The following is an 18,314-nucleotide window of genomic DNA, read 5'->3' as shown; positions in this document are numbered from 1 at the left end:
TCGATCCACCATAGCTGCTGGTTTGTACTGCCTCGAGGTCGATCATTGAGAACCCTCGGAGTCGAAACCCCGAGCTGAGCTTCGAGCCTTCTGGGGGCGGTCTTTACGAGACGCCTTAATGGTCATAAAATCGTACCACTGATTTTTATTGTATACCGATAGTCCCCGCGTTTCTTGAATTAAAATAATAAGAAACAATTTGAGTCTCGACTTTCTCGAGCCCACTGCGATGACATCACGTTTGTGATATAGGCGCCTACTGAGGTAGAAGCGTCGGAGCGTCCCATCAGTTCATCTTCCCAAAAACCTTGGGTACACCGCTGATCCTTATCAAAAACATTGATTGCGTCGTTGGTTTATTTTCCCCAAAGCATTGATTGCATGCCAGCGTTGGCCTGCCACTGGTGCCGTCGAAACGTCACTGGCCCTCTATAAATAGGATTGTTACTTATCTGAATGAAGGCTATGCTCATCCCTTCCTCACTAACTCTGGCTCTTTTCCACTTCTTCTCTTCTTCCGATCACCATTTTTATGGTTCAAAACTGCGACCATAAGACCCCATGGCGGCGACTCTGCTAATTATGCCAAGGTTGTCTTTTTTAAAGCTTTATCCCGTTAGATGGGACTACGCCGAGTTGTTGTTGTTATCGTTGTTGTCGCCGTTGGCTCGAGGCGACGAGAGGGGGACACCGAATTCTTCCTATTTAGGAAGATATTTGAACTTTACACCGCTGCACAGGAAGTTGCTCGAACTTTACACCGCTGCTCATCTCCGTACTTCAACCCAGCGTGGTGCTTCACTCCTTTTGCTTTCCCTGGAGTGAGGCGGCACTATCAACTACTAACCTGCATGGCACATTGTCCCAAGAAGTGGATTCAAAGTAGCTATGCTGGCGAGACCCATACTTGCCAAATTTTTCACTCAGCCACTTTTGCACCTTTTTCTGCTTCTTCATCTTTTTCTACTTCGGATGAGGTTCTCGCAGAAATTACTCCCGAAGATATATCTCCGAGAGTAGATTAGACTTTTAGCCGTTATTTCTTTTTCTTCGTTTCTGTGTAAGGACCCTTCGTGGGCTTTTGTAATCATGTCTTTGATTTGTGCTGGATTTCCCTTTATTTGCGCTTGTGGAGAATCTGAGCACGTGACCTTACCGATCGATCCGAATACCGGGCTTAGGCGTGGATATTTCCTCGGTTCTTGATTTGTAAATATGATTTTTCTTGAGGCCCTTTTTCGTTCCTCGGACCAAGTCCGGATTGTCTTGTTACAAACTTAGGCCGCCGGAGCTAGCGACTTCGAATTGAGTGAGAATGGGGCCTCAATTTTTAGGACAAAACTTAACCCTTTTTAGACCCCGTCGATAATCCTCGAGGGATAATTTGCTTGACCCTATGAGAATTAAAATAGCCCTTAGTCTTTCGAAGACAGTCCCCGAGTGAGGGTTTGCTCAAGCTCAGGCGACCTGAAAACTTGTTTTGAACTTAGAGTGAAGATAGCCTTAAGGCATTATAGATAGATCCCAGATGAGGGTACGCCTGGACTCGGATAGCCCCTAGATTAAAGTAACTGATAGGACGTTTAACTCGATCCGAAGGCGAGAAATAGCCCTAAGGCTTTATTAGTAGTTTTTGAGTGAATGACCCACACTCGCAATAGCAGAAATCCTTGAGGTAGGGTATCACCTTGAGGTCAAGCCTGTATGGGTAGCTTTTTAGAGCTTATCTTTCGTTTTGACAAAAATCCAGATCGGGCACCATCTCGAGGTTCATAGTGATATTAATGGCTCTTTAGAGCCTATCTTCTTTTTGATAGAGGTCCTCGAGATCGGGTACCATATCAAGGCTTGTAATGATATCAATGGATCCTTAGAGCCTTTAGTTATGGAAGCAGAAATCCTCAAGATCGGGTACCATCTCGAGGCTAGGTTGATGCGGGGGTCTTTGATCCCCAAAACGTCCTATGACAGCATTAATTGTATGACATGGTTATGGAACAACTGAGGTGATCCCGCCGGTACATCTTCCTAAAGTGATAATGGGTAGAAACCCCTCAGGCTTCTTTGCGATGAAAGGGAAGACGAGTTGGCATACTTGTGGTATAAGGTGAGTCGAAGTCTGAACTGCGAAAGCTACCTCGAGGAGCAGGTAATTTTTGTTCCAAGGGAGTGCGTGTTTCTTCTTCTATCTTCCGAGGCTAATGTTTTGTTTACTTCAGTTGCAGGAAAAGTCGGAGGACCTGGAGCGCCTTTGGAGCGAAGTTGGTTAAGCCAAGTGTGAGTGCGACGAGCTAAAGGCTCAGGTGGATGTCCAGGTTGCGGCCAAGAAGGATGCTTTGGCCATGGCTTCTGCCCTCAAAGTACAACTCCGTAATGCTCGTGAGAATAGCTCGGTCCGAACGGACATGATTAGAAGGCTCGAGTCTGAGCTTCTAAAGATGAAGGCTGAAGTTGTGGATGCTCGAGCTGAAGCCGAAGCGATCCGAACTAAGGCTGATAAGAAAGTTGTCGTCTATTTGAAGGACGTTGCCGACGCTCGAGCTGAGCTGAACTGAGAGGGGCTTTTGACCGTGAGAGCAGGAGTAACGAGTATGCTTGGTGCAAATCTTGAAGGGAAACCCTCTAGGAGATCCATGCTAGGGTCTTTGATCTCTCGGAAGAGATAAAGCAGGCAAAGGCGGATGGATATGATGCCAAGTTCCTTTAGCCTGGTATTGAAGACAACGAGGAGGAGGCCGGTGGGCCACAGTCCCTGAAGGGATCGTAGTCTTAGGCTTTTTTTCTTTTCAATCTTGTGTATTGTGTTCCTAGAAGACTTTGTAAGTGAAGCCTTATGTAATTATAAAAGGAAACCCTTTGGTTCCATTCTTCTTTGCATGTGTACGTCTTTCTTTGCTTTGAATTTTGACGCTTTGTTAATGAATGGCCGGATAAGTTAGGCCTTGGGGTAAAAACCCTTAGACTTTCAATATGACTTCGAGGCTCGTCCAGCTGGCCCATAGGCTCTTACGCATTTGCCTTTAGGCATTTTTTACTGTGTTTGGGTTTGATCTTCGAGTCGGGTTCCAACTTTAGTTTATTGATCTTCAAGTTTTTGAATTTTAAGCTGGCCCTTAGGCTCTTACGCACTAGTTCAGTACGACCTTTTAGTATAATCCAACATTTCAAGCTATTATGCTTTTGCTCTTAGGCATATTCAGTTAACTATTTCGGGTTCAGTCTCTGAGTCGGGCTTCGGCTCGAGCTCATTGACCCTTAATTTTTTGATTTTGAAGTTGGCCCTTATGCTCTTACGCGTTAGGTCGGTGCGACCTCTCATATGAGCTGGCGGCAGTGGATCTTACGCATTAGGTCGGTACGACCCTTTATATGGGCTGGCGGCATTGGCTCTTACGCATTGGGTCGGTGCAACCTCTAATATAGGCTTTATTTTTCCCTTGTTAAGGACTTTTTTGAAATTGTGTTTGCCTGACTCTTCGACGGTTTGATAAAAAACTCGATTGTGAGTCGTTATGTGGCGATGAACGAGCACCTCAGGAGGTTTTGCTCGGTGGTTGAATGTTTCGAAGCCTATAGTTTGGAGTTGACATGGTTTAAACTCTTTTGCCTATGTCGAGGGTAGCCTGTTTAACCGGTTCTTTTCGAAGTACTTCCGAAGTAATCGAAGGCCTGTAATTTTATTGCGACGGTCGGGCATCCCCGAGTCACGTTAGTTTGGCTGGTACAGCTTTGTGACTGTAGTCATTGTGTTTGGCTAGAGCTTTTCAGTCCCCGAGTGAAGTAGTTTTGGCGTCTACATCGAGTGTATGCCTTTTTAGGGGTCTTATAAGTTTGGATATATAGCCTTAACTTTAAGATCGGGATTATGCCTTTTGTAAGGTCTTACAAATTTGGTTACTTGGTACAAGTATGGTTCATGCCTAGCTTGAGGTCTTACAGATTTGGTTACTTGGTACAAATATGGTTCATGCATGGCTTGAGGTCTTACATATTTGATGTTGCCTTATGAAGATCTTATGAGCTCGAGGTTTCCCGCATGGGGCCTTATAGCCTCGGGTTTTTGACAGATCGATGGGGGTGGTGGTTGGCGGCAGTCCCTGAGTCATCGAAAGTTTCTTGGTTCTAGATCCATTCCTTGTAAACTTGGTATTTACTCATTGAAGGCTTATGAGTTCGAAGATTCCGACTCGGAGGTCATACGGCTTCGAGTTTTTGATGCTAGTCCCCGAGTGTTCGGGACGTTTTTAGCTTCTGGAGCCATTTTTGCAAACTTGATGTTGCCTGATTGAGGGCTTACAAGTTCCAAGATTCTGACTCGGAGGTCATACAACTTAGAGTTTTTGGCGCCAGTCCCCGAGTGCTCGGGACATTTTTGGCTCTGGAACCATTTTTGTAAAAAATAGCAAACTTCTTTGATACGTGAAATGCTTTGTCGGAGGGGAAAGTTTTCTTTGATTACTTGGTATAACTATACATGTTCTCGCTGTCAGGGGCTCGGTTATTCTATACGAGCATGGTTCATTAGACCGTTTTGGCCTGGTACATCGTATTTCTATCGGGACCCCATTTAGCACGTCTTGGCTTCTCTGAGGAGGTGACCTTCGGGGAGGAGGGGATGCCCCCCAGTATTCGGGGTTGGTTGAAGAGAAGCCTTGAATATTTGTTGAGTCTTTCTTAGGTAGCATATAGATGTTGCCTCGTTAAAAACCTTGTTAGTAAAAAACGCTTTTTGGGATGAAAAACCCGATCGAAGGAAAAGAGTGCAACGCATGCCTTTGAAACCTAAGGCCTTTGAGCTTTCAGCAGTAATAACGTTTGAGCATTGATACATTCCAATTGCTTGGAAGTTGTTCGCCTTCCATGGTGCCGCGTTTGTAGGACCCTTTGTCAACTAACCCAAGGACGCGATACGGTCCTTCCCAGTTCTGACCTAGCTTTCCTTCATTAGGATTTCGAGTATTCAAGGTGACTTTCCTTAGGACTAAGTCCCGGATTCCAAAATGTCGGAGATTTGTCCCCCTGTTGTAGTATCTTTCGATCCTCTATTTTTGCGCGGCCATTCGGACCAGCGAGGTTTCTCGCTTTTCATCCAATAGTTCGAGAGCAGTAGTCATGGACTTATTGTTTGAGCTCTCGATGGTGTGTCAGAATCTGGCGGTAGGTTCTCCAACCTCGACCTGTATCAAAGCCTCGGCGCCATATACTAGGGAGAAAGGTGTTTCCCTCATGCTTGATTTTGGAGTTGTTCGATAAGCCCAAAGCACTTCGGGAAATATTTCTCTCCATCTTCCCTTTGTGCTTTCCAACTTCTTCTTTAAGTTTTGAATGATGGTTTTATTTATGGACTCGGCTTGGACGTTTGCACACGGGTGGTAGGGTATTGACAGGATCCTTTTGATCTTGTGGTCCTCAAGGAACTGAGTCACTTTGTTTCCGATGAATTGCTTCCCGTTATCACACGTTATCTTGGAAGGAATTCCGAATCGGCATATGATATGGTCCCAAATGAAATTAATGACTTCTTTTTCTGTTATTTTTTTGAAGGCCTGTGCTTCAACCCATTTTGAGAAGTAAGTCAGTCATAAATAAAATAAATCTAGCTTTACCTAGCGCCGTTGGGAGAGGTCCGACGATGTCCATCCCCCATTTTATGAACGGTCATGGCAACAAAACTGAATGTAGTTGTTCACCAGGTTGGTGAATCATTGGGGTGAATCTTTGGCATTTGTCACATTTGCAGACGAATTCTTTGATGTCTTTCTCCATGTTATCCCAATAGTAGCCTGCCCTGATTATTTTCCGAACTAAGGAATCGGCACCGGAGTGATTTCCGTAGGTGCCCTCGTGGATCTCTTGGAGCACATAGTCTGTGTCTCCCGGCCCCATACATACTGCTAGGGGGCCATCAAAAGTTCTTCTATAAAGAGTTCTATTTTCGTCGAGCGAGAATCGGGCCGCTTTGGTTCGCAGGGCCCTCGACTCTTTTGGGTCTACGGGTAGCTTCCCGCTCTCCAAATAATCGATATGTTTATTTTTCCAATCCCATGTTAGGCTAGTGGAGTTGATCTCGGCATGGCCTTCCTCGATCTCTAATTTGGATAGTTGAACAACAGATCCGGGGAGTATGTCATCTTCCTCGACGGACGACCCCAGGTTTGCGAGGGCATCGACTTCGCTATTCTCCTCTCAAGGTATGTGGACCAGAGTCCATTTTTTGAAGCGGTGCAATGTGACTTGAATTTTGTCTAAGTACCTTTGCATCCTGTCTTCCCGAACCTCGAAGATCCCATTTACCTGATTTACCACCAGGAGGGAATCACATTTTGCTTCAATGACTTTAGCTCCTAGGCCTTTGACCAATTCCAGGCATGCAATCATAGCCTCATACTCGGCTTCATCATTAGTTAACCTTGTGGTTTTTATAGATTGTCTAATCACGCCGCCCATAGGTGGCCTTAGAACTATGTCGAACCTGAACCCTCTTACGTTCGAGGCGCCGTCAGTGAACATGGTCCATATCCCGGAAGATGTGCCCGTTTTTAGCAAAAGTTTTTTCTCGACCTCGGGTACGAGGGAGGGAGTGAAGTCAGCTACGAAGTCTACCAAAATTTGAGACTTGATAGTCGTTCGGGGCTGATACTCGATATCATATCCCCCGAGTTTGATGGCCCATTTGGCCAGTCGACCCGATAATTTGGGTTTATGCAATATGCTTTGAAGGGGATACATTGTTAAAACGCAAATATGATGGCATTGGAAGTAAGGTTTTAATTTTCGAGACGCACTTATTAATGCAAGAGCTAGTTTTTCCAGTAGTGAATACCTGGTTTTGGCATCACCCAGGGTCCGACTTACATAATAAACAGGAAATTGCGTACCTTGTTCTTCTCAAACCAATACACCACTCACCGCTATCTCGGATACGGCCAGGTATAAATACAATGTCTCATCCTCTTTTGGGGTGTGGAGCAAAGGCAGGCTTGTCAGGTATCGCTTCAACTCCTCTAAGGTGCGTTGGCATTCCGGAGTCCACTCAAAGTTGTTTTTCTTTTTGAGCAAGGAGAAGAAATGGTGACTCCTATCCGACGACCTTGATATGAACCGACCCAGGGCTGTTATCCGTTTGATCAGCTGCTGCACGACCTTTACGTTATTTACCGTCATAATTTCTTCGATGGCTTTGATTTTATTGGGGTTGATCTCGATTTCTCTATTCGATACCATAAAACCTAAGAATTTGCCTGATCCTACCCCGAAGGCGCACTTCTTGGGATTGAGTTTCATGTTGTAACTTCTGAGGATGTCGAATGTTTCCTGCAAATGAATTAAATGGTCCTCTACGCACGGGGACTTAACTAGCATGTCGTCAATATAAACTTCTATGGATTTGCCTATTTGATATTCGAACATCTTATTAACTAGGCGTTGGTATATGGCCCCTGCGTTTTTTAGCCCGAAGGGCATTACATTGTAACAGTACGTACCATACTTTCTGATGAACGAAGTCTTTTCTCTATCCTCGGGGTTCATCTAAATTTGATTATACCCCGAATATGCATCAAGAAAAGTGAGGGTTTCATAGCCGGCCGTGGCATCGATCAAACGGTCGATGTTGGGCAGTGGGAATGATTCCTTTGGGAACGCCCTATTTAGATCTTTATAATCTACGCACATTCTTAGTTTTTCCCCTTTTTGGAAACTACCACCACATTGGCCAGCCATTCGGGATATTTTACTTCCCTAATAAACCCTATCTTGAGGAGCTTCATTATCTCGTCTTTGATGAATGCATGCTTTATCTCGGACTAGGGTCTCCTTTTTTGCTTCACCGGTTTGTACCTGGGGTCAACACTTAGTCGATGGGTAGTTATCTCCGGTGGGATCCCTGTCATGTCTAAATGTGACCAAGCAAAGAAATCGATGTTGTTAATAAGCAATTGAATGAGTTTTTTCCTGAGTTCGAGGGTTAATCCCGTCCCCAGGTATACCTTCCGATCTGGGAGATGCCCGATCAATACGGCTTGCTCCAGTTCTTCAATAGTCAATTTTGTTGCATCCGATTCTTCGGGGGCAATGAAGGTTCTCGGAGCGAGGAAATCCTCTTCATCATCCTCGGGGGTTTGTTGGCTTTCCAACTCTTCCGAGGCGGAGTGTACAGAATTCAGTGTCTCTTCATGGATCGCGAACATTTCTTTCTTCACATGTTGCTCTCCATACACTGTTTTTATTCCGTTCTTTGTTGGAAACTTCATCATCTGATGCAGGGTCGATGGTACCGCCTTCATGTTATATATCCATGGCCTATCGAGCAAGGCATTATACCTCACATCACCTTTAATGACGTCGAATCTGGTATCTTGAACTGCTCCGGATATGTTAACCATGAGGGTGATCTCTCCTTCTGTTGCTTCGCCGACCATATTGAAGCTGTTGAGGATTCGGGAGGTAGGTATGACCTGATCGAGTAATCCGAGTTGTTCTACCACTATTGACCTAATTACGTTGGCCGAGATACCTGGATCCATGAGTACACGTTTAATTTGGATGTTATTTAAGAGGAACGAGATTACCAGCCATCATTGTGTGGGTACGACAGAATCTCGAAGTCTTCTTCGCTGAACGTGAGGATGTCCTCAGATGCGCGGCCCCGGGTTTTCCCTTGCGTTGCCGTAGAAACCTTTATCCTCTTGGTCATGGGCCCTTGGGGAACGTCTCCCCCCTCCCTCCCCGATAATCATATGAACGATGTGCTCAGATTTTCCTACTTCGCTTTCCCTGTTTTCCTCTCTTTCTTCCTAAGTGAGGTTTTTCCAAGCTTCTTGTTGATTTTCTCGACGTATACTCCTGTTGGTGCGGGAGCTTATCTCGACGTGTTGAGCGTTGCGCGAGACCAAGTCCACGGGTAGTGGTTCTGGTGCATCCTTAGGGTTTCGTGGTGGTACACCAACTACTGGAACAACTACATCATTTTCTCCATGGTCTTCGAGACCATTATTGTCATGTGCACTTACTGAGTTAGACATTTTGACCTGAAATCAAAGATACTTGGACAAGAAAAAATGTGAAAGATAACTTGCGTTATGTAGTAAACCAGCAAGAAAACAATCACTGTTATTCTTAGCCCCACGGTGGGCACCAAACTGTTACCTTGAAAATGGTAATAACAATTAGATCTGATTTTGTGGTTCTAAAAATACGTGATCTATTTTTATGCTAGTTGTTAGGCAATAGATGCTAAGTGAAAGATTAGAAGATAAGATAAGAGCTTTGTAGATAGTGTAATAATCGAACCAAATGGCTAGAAATCGGGGCCTCGAGCTGGCGCATATGGGGCCTCGAGGTCGAATCGGATGTCCGGTTAAGGGAAGTTGATGGAGGATTACCATTTATGAGAGCTGCGATGGCTACTCTTTATGATCAGTAATGAGCAATAAATTATGAACAATTAATGATATGTGATAAATGTAAGTAAAACAATAAATATAAGCAATAGAATCAAATAGAGAGTATGTTTCAGTTAGAGAGCAGAGAATATTCTTGTATTGAATGTAGTGTATTGTATAATGTGTACTGTCTCTTACAAAATGATAATAATCTCCTTTATATATAATGGAAAATTTCAACATAGTATAAATACATTTATTACAAAGATATGGGGCTGATACAACCATTTAATGCCATTACATGGGTTTAAACTAGCCTAATAGACTTTGTCAGGTCTAGTCACGTACTTTGGGAACTTCACATCGATCCACCGTAGCCGCTGGTTTGCACTACCTCTAGGTCGATCATTGAGAACCCTCGGGGTTGAAACCCCGAGCTGAGCTTCGAGCCTTCTAGGGGCGGTCTTTACGAAGCGCCTTAATGGTCATAAAATCGGACCATTGATTTTTATCGTATACATCATGGTGCACCAAAACAAGTTGTGAAGATCAACGATTACCCATCCACTAGACAAGGGCATAGTTTTACCAATTATATTGGTGCACTAAAATGGTCAGGGTCAATGATTCCCAACCACAACACCATGGCATAGTCCTGATATTAGTCATGTGATGCACCACCAAAACAAGAGGTAGAAATTACCGTTGATTATCCGTCCACAACACAAGGGCATAGATTTACCAATTGTGTTGGAGCACCTAAAGGGTCAGGGGCCAATGATTCCTCAACCACAACATCAGGGCATAGTCCTGGTATTGGTCATGGTTATGCACCACCAAAACAAAGGGTAGAAATCATCGATTATCTGTCCACAACACAATGGCATTGATTTATCAATTGTATTGGTACACCAAAAGGGTTGGGGGTCAACGACTCTCCACCAACAATACCAGGGCATAGTCCTAGTATTGGTCATGGTGATACACCACCAAAACAAGGGGTAGAGATTACCGATTATCCGTCCACAACACAAGGGCATAGATCTACCAATTGTATTGGTGCACCAAAAGGGTCAGGGGCCAACGATTCCCCAACCACAAAACTAAGGCATAGTCTTGGTATTGGTCATGGTTATGCACCACCAAAACAAAGGGTAGAGATCATCGATTATCTCTCCACAACACAAGGGCGTAAATTTACCAATTGTATTGTTGCACCAAAAGGGTCAGGGGACAATGGTTCTCCACCCACAATACCAGGGCATAGTCCTGGTATTGATTACGATGATGCACCACCAAAACAAGGGGTAGAGATCACCAACTACCCATCCACAAGACAAGAGTATGATTTTTCCAATTATGTTGGTGCATCCAAAGGGTCGGGGATCAACGACTCCCCTCCCACAACATCAGGGCATAGTCCTGATGTTGTTCTTGGCGATACACCATCAAAAAAAGGGGTAGAAATCAATGATTATCCATCAAAATAATGTAGCGGACATAGGCAATGATGGTTGTCCTACAAAGCTGAAGAATATAATTTCAATTACAAATAATAGCAATATTTGGTTTTTGATTACAAAAGTTTCCATTAATCTTGATCCTGACGATTGAATTAGTGAGGTTGTTCATGGTTCTATTTGAGTCAATGTAATGAAAAGGATCATACCAAATAATTTATAAGTAATTTTGCTTGCTACATATATAAAATGAATCATACTAAACATATATTGAGTTTTATCGATTTCAGTTCAAAGTGGTTTTTCTTTTTTCTAGGTAAGACTGAATATTTTCTTCTAATAAGAGGGCAAAAGATACACAATTATACTTGAACATAGCATGGATTCATTTGCTTGAAAATAAAGAAACAATAAGTTTGACAAATTACTATGAGTTTTCATCATCTCATATATAACTTTCTGTATAAAGTTTCCGAGAATAATAGTACAACTTATTACATATTTTTTTATAAAATAAGAAAAGGATTAATTATTTTCTACATCTCTTCTCTTTGAAAATGAAAAGAAATGGGTCACTCACCAAGTGAAGCTTTACTCTAGGAATTTAAGTTTTATATGCTAAAAAGGCTACTCGGTGCACTAAGCTCCCACTATGCGCATGGTTTGGGGAAGGGCCAGACCACAATAATTTATTTTTTATACAGCCTTACCCTGTATTTCTGCAAGAGGCTGTTTCCACAGCTCAAATCCGTGACCTCCTGGTCACATGACAACAACTTTACCAGTTACGACAAAGCTCTCGCTATGCGTAAGATTTGGGGAAGGGCCAGACCACAATGATTTATTGTACGCAGTCTTACCTTGTATTTCTGCAAGAGGCTATTTTCACGGCTCGAACTCGTGACCTCCTGATCACGTAACAACAACTTTATCAGTTACGCCAAAACTCTCCTTCTTAAGCTTTATATACTGATAGTATAATTTGTTTTAACACAATCAATAAAGTTAAGCATATTATAACTTGTAATAACAACTCATCAACATCTGATAAATTCTTTTTGGAAATATCCTTTCTTCTTTTCATTCTTCAAAAAATCATTGTAATTTCTTTTATTTTGAAGTGGATTACACATGTTCTATGCTACTATATTGAGATAGTCCAAATGTTCACATTATTAACAATTACATACTCACATTTAAAATCCAACCCTTTTCACCTTTAACTCTTTTTAAGTTGCATTTTTCATGCATATATTTCTCATACTCACACTTTTGCTCAAGAACTTCAAGCTAAAATTTCTACTATAAAAATATACACAAATCCTAAAACTTTCCATCACAAATTCATCAATTTCAATCAAAAATATCAAATATGGGTCGTTCAATTTTTGTTTTCGGGTTCGTGATTTTAGCTCTAATTATGGCAATTAATTCTGTTAATGGCAATGAATGTCCAAATACCATTATTAAGCTTTTGCCATGCAAAGGTTTTTTAATGGGAAAAGGTGATATTAGTGTTCCTTGTTGCAATGGTGTTAAGGGATTAATGAAAATATTAGCTACTAATGATGATGATTTGAAGCTTAAAAAAGTATGTGAATGTCTCAAGAAAGAAGCTTTGTCTATTGGAGTAATTCAAGAAAGAGCTAAGCAAATTCCTCAGCTTTGCAACATTAATGTTTCTCTTTCTATTGGTCCAAATGTTGATTGCAAAATGTAATATCTCTCTCCCTTTTTAATTCTTGCTTACTTTTGATTTTATAAATGATTGATCAATTAAATGAGCGGATTGGATTAATTTTGAGAGTTTATAGTGGGCTATAAGATTCAAGCATGCTCAAAATTTCTTTTGATTAAGATAGCGAGTGTAATTAATTTCAGCCGACCAGCCAATTTATAGTTTGCGCATTATACTTTTTTGGGCTAAATTTGACACCCCACATATGTTTGATCTTGAACTCATCTATATGCTCAAAATTAATTTGTTAAATGGCAAATCTCTTTTAAATTTCTTTCATAAATTTTTTTTATTCTTGATTGCTTGAGCAGACTAAAAGCTTCACCATCATTAACCCGAGGTTTCAAGCTGAACAAATACAAGAATACAGGAATCATGTCTTTCAAGAGACCAATTCCTAATCATGACAACCATTCAATTCACCACAAGAAACCTCTTGTTATTCTCCCATGAAGGTGAAGTTTCATGGCTATATTACTAATAGTTTGCTATTGACGGGGCAAGTGCACAGATAGCCATTCTCAGAGAAGCTATTTAAATATTAGCCGCTACATATTTTGTCCGGAAATTTTAAACTAACGTCTTAATTTTAGTACAATTCAGGATTTTTTTGTCCCGAAAAATTGAACTGAAAAACTGAAATTCAGGATGTGTTGGCTAATTTTTAAATAGCAGCCCTTTAGAGTGGCTACCTGGTGTTATTTCTACACTATTAAATCTTCAAAATCTTTACATAAATAGCTGGTTCGATTCACTATTTATATTGCCTAGCCAATATACATAGATTATACATATGTTATACATGAATTATACATATATTATACATCGTTAGCAGGCTATTTTTATCAGTTGACTGGATGGCTATTTAGGTTAATTCTTATTTTCCTCTTAATTTGGACTTTATATACATTATTTTCCAGTTCAATAGTACTTTACTAATATAATTTATTGGTTTGTTTTGGAAAATGCAGTATTGTATCTTCATCAAGTGGAATGCACTAAGAAGCATGTGGGCATTTCTTTAGCACACATAAAGCTTGTATTGTGGTTGAATATGTATGTTATGCTCAAATGATTAATAAAATAATCATATTTACTTTATGTAAATCCAAGTCTACAACGCAATCAAAGCAAGGTATTATTATTTTTAGCCCGTGCCAGAAACTATTTACATTCGGTAGCCGAAAAATTGTATAAAATTTGTTTAATTTTTAAGAGCGGCTATACAATGTAATTTTTCCAACATAAATGGCTTACAACCAATGGGCCCGCACGGGATGGATGCAACCTTTTCATCCTTAAACAAAAGATCTCGAGTTCGAGCCATGAGAATTAAGAAATTCAAATAAAATGTGTTTCCTTCTCTAATGGAACCAACGCGATGATGATATTAAGAAAAATTAGTGCTTAGAACCAATTAAAGACTTTTCAATTTCAATGGACGGCAAGTTATTGGGTGTCAAATCCAATTCTATAGCTAATGATTTGTTATTAATATTCAACAAAATGATAATATCCCCTTGCCAAATCCTTGATTACATGTCTTCCATAATCCAATAATCCACTACTTGCATTATTCCACAATCTTTAGTGCTTTCACTTGATTCCACACCTCAAGTTTGTATATTTCTTCTTGCTTTTGTGTTTTCAATAAACAAAAATAGCTAGTTGAGATCGAAGAATTGCTCCATTTTTTACGTTCTTGAGTTGAGGGTCTTCGGAAATAGCTTCTTTACCTTTATAGGTAATGGTAAAATCTGCGTACACACTACCCTTCCCAGACTTCACTTGTAAGATTCCATTGAATTTATTGTTGTTGTATATAATGTGTGTGCATTAATATATATATGTTTGAAAAAAATTGAATCAGTTGAATTGGAGAATTGGGATTGGTACACAAATAGCCAGTCAGATATACTATTTATTTTTTCTAGTTTGTATACATAGATTATATATTAGTTATACACATATTATACATGAATTTTACATATATTATATATCCGCCGGCTATTTTAGTTTAAGAAATTAGGTGGACGACTATTTGGGTTGATTCTTCTAAAGAAGGAATTCGCCTTAGATCCACCTAGGGGTGGCAATTTGAGCCCAAACCCATTTGACCCTCCAATCCGTCCAACGTTGGGCGGGTCTGGTCATTGACTCGTCCATTTGTTGAACTCAGTCCATCTTGATCCAGCCCATCTAAAGTTGGGCTAGTTTTTAGCCCAAATTGATCCATGAGTGACTTTACTAAAATATCTTTAAAATAATTCCTTTTTTATTTGATATGTTATATATGACCATAACAAAGGAAAAAGTCTTATTTGATAATTAAACAATTCATAAGAAAACAACACAGATTAATTAAAGCTTGATAAGAGTTGGACGAGTTGTGCTATAACCCAAATTTTAGCACATCTTAACCCAGCATATCTCTGCCCAAATAACTTTTGGACAGGTTATTAACTCGCTCATTTATTGACTCGGCCTATTTTGGCCCGTCCAAAATCAACTCAATTAACCCGCCCATCTATTGACTCGGTACATTTTAACGTAAAAATAGCATGATATAGCCATTTTTCGGACTAGTCATTCAAAAATAGTCAGCGTTTACGAAGTCAATGAAAAATAGCCACTATTTTGCTGCAACAGAGACCGAAAAATAGCCACTATTTTGCTGCAACAGAGACCGGTCCAGCATAATATACTGGAGTTTGGTGCACCTATATATGAACTCCAGCATATTATGCTGGACCGGTATACTTTGCTGACTCCAGTATAATATACTGGAGACTGGAGCACCGATGCTCCAAACTCCAGTATATTATACTGGACAATTATACTTGTTGGAACTCCAGTATATTATGCCGGAGTTCTAGTGTACTTATGCTGGAACTCCATCATATTATGCTGGAGTTCCAGCATACTTATCCTGAAACTCCAGTATAATATGTTGGAGTTCAAGCATACTTATGTTGGAACTCCAGTATAATATGCTGGCGTATTTTCCGGGTTTTGAATAGTGTTTTCGCTCAAATTTATCTTTACATGAAAAGTGGTTAAATTTCGATTACTTTTGAAACTAAGTTATTTTTGAACGACCAGTTGTAAATCTGGCTACTTTTTATTTTCTCCCCATTTAAACCCGCCCAAAATCAGCCCAACCCTCCCATTTTGACTCCTGAATTCACCTCCATGTCCCCCACGCTCCACCAACTCAAAAAAAGGGTAATCATGATCTGTAGAAATGTTGAACACCACTCCAATATTGACAGTAAAAGAATCCATACATTTATATAATTAGCTCAAAAAATAATTCACTTGAACACCATCTATCCAAAACCAACAAAAAAAACTCTCATTACTTAGAATATTTTCAAAGTATGGAGATGAAAAAATCAATGATATGGTCACTAATGGTTCTAGGAATTGTAGGATTTGTGACTATGCAAAATACTAATATTCCTATGAAATCATTGATTTGTTATCAAGCCCAAGATTTATTGTCACCATGTCAACCATTTTTATTAGGTTGTAGAAAAAATATTACAGAAGAATGTTGTCAAGGTTCTCAAACTTTGGCTAGTCTTGTAAAAAATAGTACAATTAATGATATTAAAGATTTATGTAAGTGCCTTCAAAAAACTGGGAATTCTTCAGTTATTGATGTTAAAAAAGGAAGAAAACTTTTCAAGGTTTGTAAGATCAAGAGAGTTCCTATTGGTCCACAAGTGGATTGTGACAGGTACATTTTTATTTTCCATTATTTTCTATTTTATGTTGATCCTCTTCATTTTTTTTTTCTTTAATTTAGTAAACTAACGTTTTGGTTTCGACGATGAAAACAAAAAGAATTAAGTTTTCATGTTAATTATTAGGGTCACTTGAGTCTATTATTTTTTTGGTATCTAGAACCTACTGATCCGATTAATTTGAATTTATGATACATAAGACCCATTAACGGGAAGAAAATGATAATGTATATATATATATATATATATTCTGTATGTTATATATAAAAATTATACAAATTTTATACACTTTTTCGGCTACGGAATGTAAATAGTTTCTGGTATGGGTTAAAAGTGATAATACCTCATTAACGAGCCGGAGAAACGCTCCCTACCAAAAAAAATTCATTTCTAAAGTACGAACCTGAGAACTTTATTTAAGAATGGAGGGATTCTATCCATCTCGTTATAAGTCTTGGTAATAGACTTGAGTCGTCGTATAACCAATCAACTAGCTAAAGAATCAAGAAAATTCATGTTAATTATTAAGTTTTCTATCCATATATACTTTTCAAGTTTCCATATATAATTATCAAGGTTCAGTTCATTAATTCGATACTAAAATAATTGCAGAAGTTGAGTCTCTAATGAATAACAATAATAACAACAATAATAATAATAACAAAACGGTAAGAATAACTAATTAAACGATACTATCACATATATGGATTCATTGTTTTCTTTTAGCTAAATTTGCATCGATTCTAAAGAAATTGCTGGTATTTTGACACAATTTTCTTCTATGCGATTTAATTATCATGTTTTATGATTAGCAATTATAATTGAAAGCCAAGAGGTTTCTCTACTTTCCTCTGTTCCAACTAAGAGTTTTTTCAACTCAACTGCAATTTAGCCTCCGGATTAAGTCTCTAATTACCTTGAAAATAGCATGGGCTAGCCAGTTTTCGGACTGGTAATTGAAAAATGGCCAGCAATTACAAAACCATTAAAAAATAGCCACTATTTGCTGCAACACGGAAAGTTCCAGCATAATATACTAGAGATTGGTACACTTGTGTACGAATTTCCAACATATTATGCTGGAACTCCAACACACAGAAAGTTCCAGCATAATATACTGGAAACTGGAGCACCTGTGTATGAACTCCAGCATATTATACTGGACCAGTATATCATGCTGGAAGTCCAATATATTATGCTGGAATATTTTCTGAATTTTGAACAGTGTTTTTGTTCCGATTTATCTTTACATGAAAAGTGGCTAAATTTTAAAACGGTAACTATTTTTCAATTAGCACTTGTAAATTTGGCTATTTTTGAATTTCACCCGTAATTAGCTTCTTGTAATTCTGTTGGATATGCAGTGTTTGACAATATGGACTGGCAAAGAAGCTTTCACATATTGAAATTTGAGAAGAAAGTCAGCCAAGCTAAGAAATTATTACTATTACTTATTGAAATGTATTTCAATTTAATTCCTACATAAGTGTACTGGTATCTCAATTGACTTAAGTTTGGTCAAGAAGACTCTTGTTATCGGTGCTATAAAATGAAATAAATATTATCAGTATGTCTTAAATCTCCATATATTGATCATTATTATTTATTTTAGGTTTATAATAAGTCGTCTAAAAAGTTTAACATGTTAGGAAAAATGCACGCCTTCACTTGCGAGCTTGATTCTTTTTTTGAACGTGACATATTTGATTAATGAGTGCTTGTGAGATTCAAACCTCAGATCTTTGTCTACTCTGATACCACGTGAAAAAATTTGACCTACGTAGTGTGTGTTCGCAAGAGTTAAGGGGAAATTAAGATGGTTTTCTCCTATATATGGATCACCAAATAGACTTTAGTTGGTATATGACTTTAATTTGATCTTATTAAGGAAAATTACTCGACCCATCAAATATTAACACAGTATTTATCATTCGTAGCTATACTTTCAGCAAATTTACCATTCGTAACTATATTCGAAATTTTA

General features: G+C 39.4%; 1 long non-coding RNA gene across 1 annotated transcript; it reads left to right on the top strand.

Annotated features, from left to right (window-relative positions):
- Positions 1 to 15,901: 15,901 nt before the first annotated feature.
- LOC104220539 (uncharacterized) lies at positions 15,902 to 17,915 on the top strand. The gene is made up of 2 exons (XR_709533.2): positions 15,902 to 16,323; positions 17,695 to 17,915. It is a non-coding gene; the product is annotated as an uncharacterized lncRNA (long non-coding RNA).
- Positions 17,916 to 18,314: the final 399 nt, after the last annotated feature.

This window comes from Nicotiana sylvestris, chromosome 5, assembly GCF_000393655.2.
Source record: "Nicotiana sylvestris chromosome 5, ASM39365v2, whole genome shotgun sequence".
Classification (NCBI taxonomy): Eukaryota; Viridiplantae; Streptophyta; class Magnoliopsida; order Solanales; family Solanaceae; genus Nicotiana; species Nicotiana sylvestris.
The sequence above is the reverse complement of the archived record's forward strand: the minus strand, read 5'-3'. Positions and strand labels throughout refer to the sequence as shown.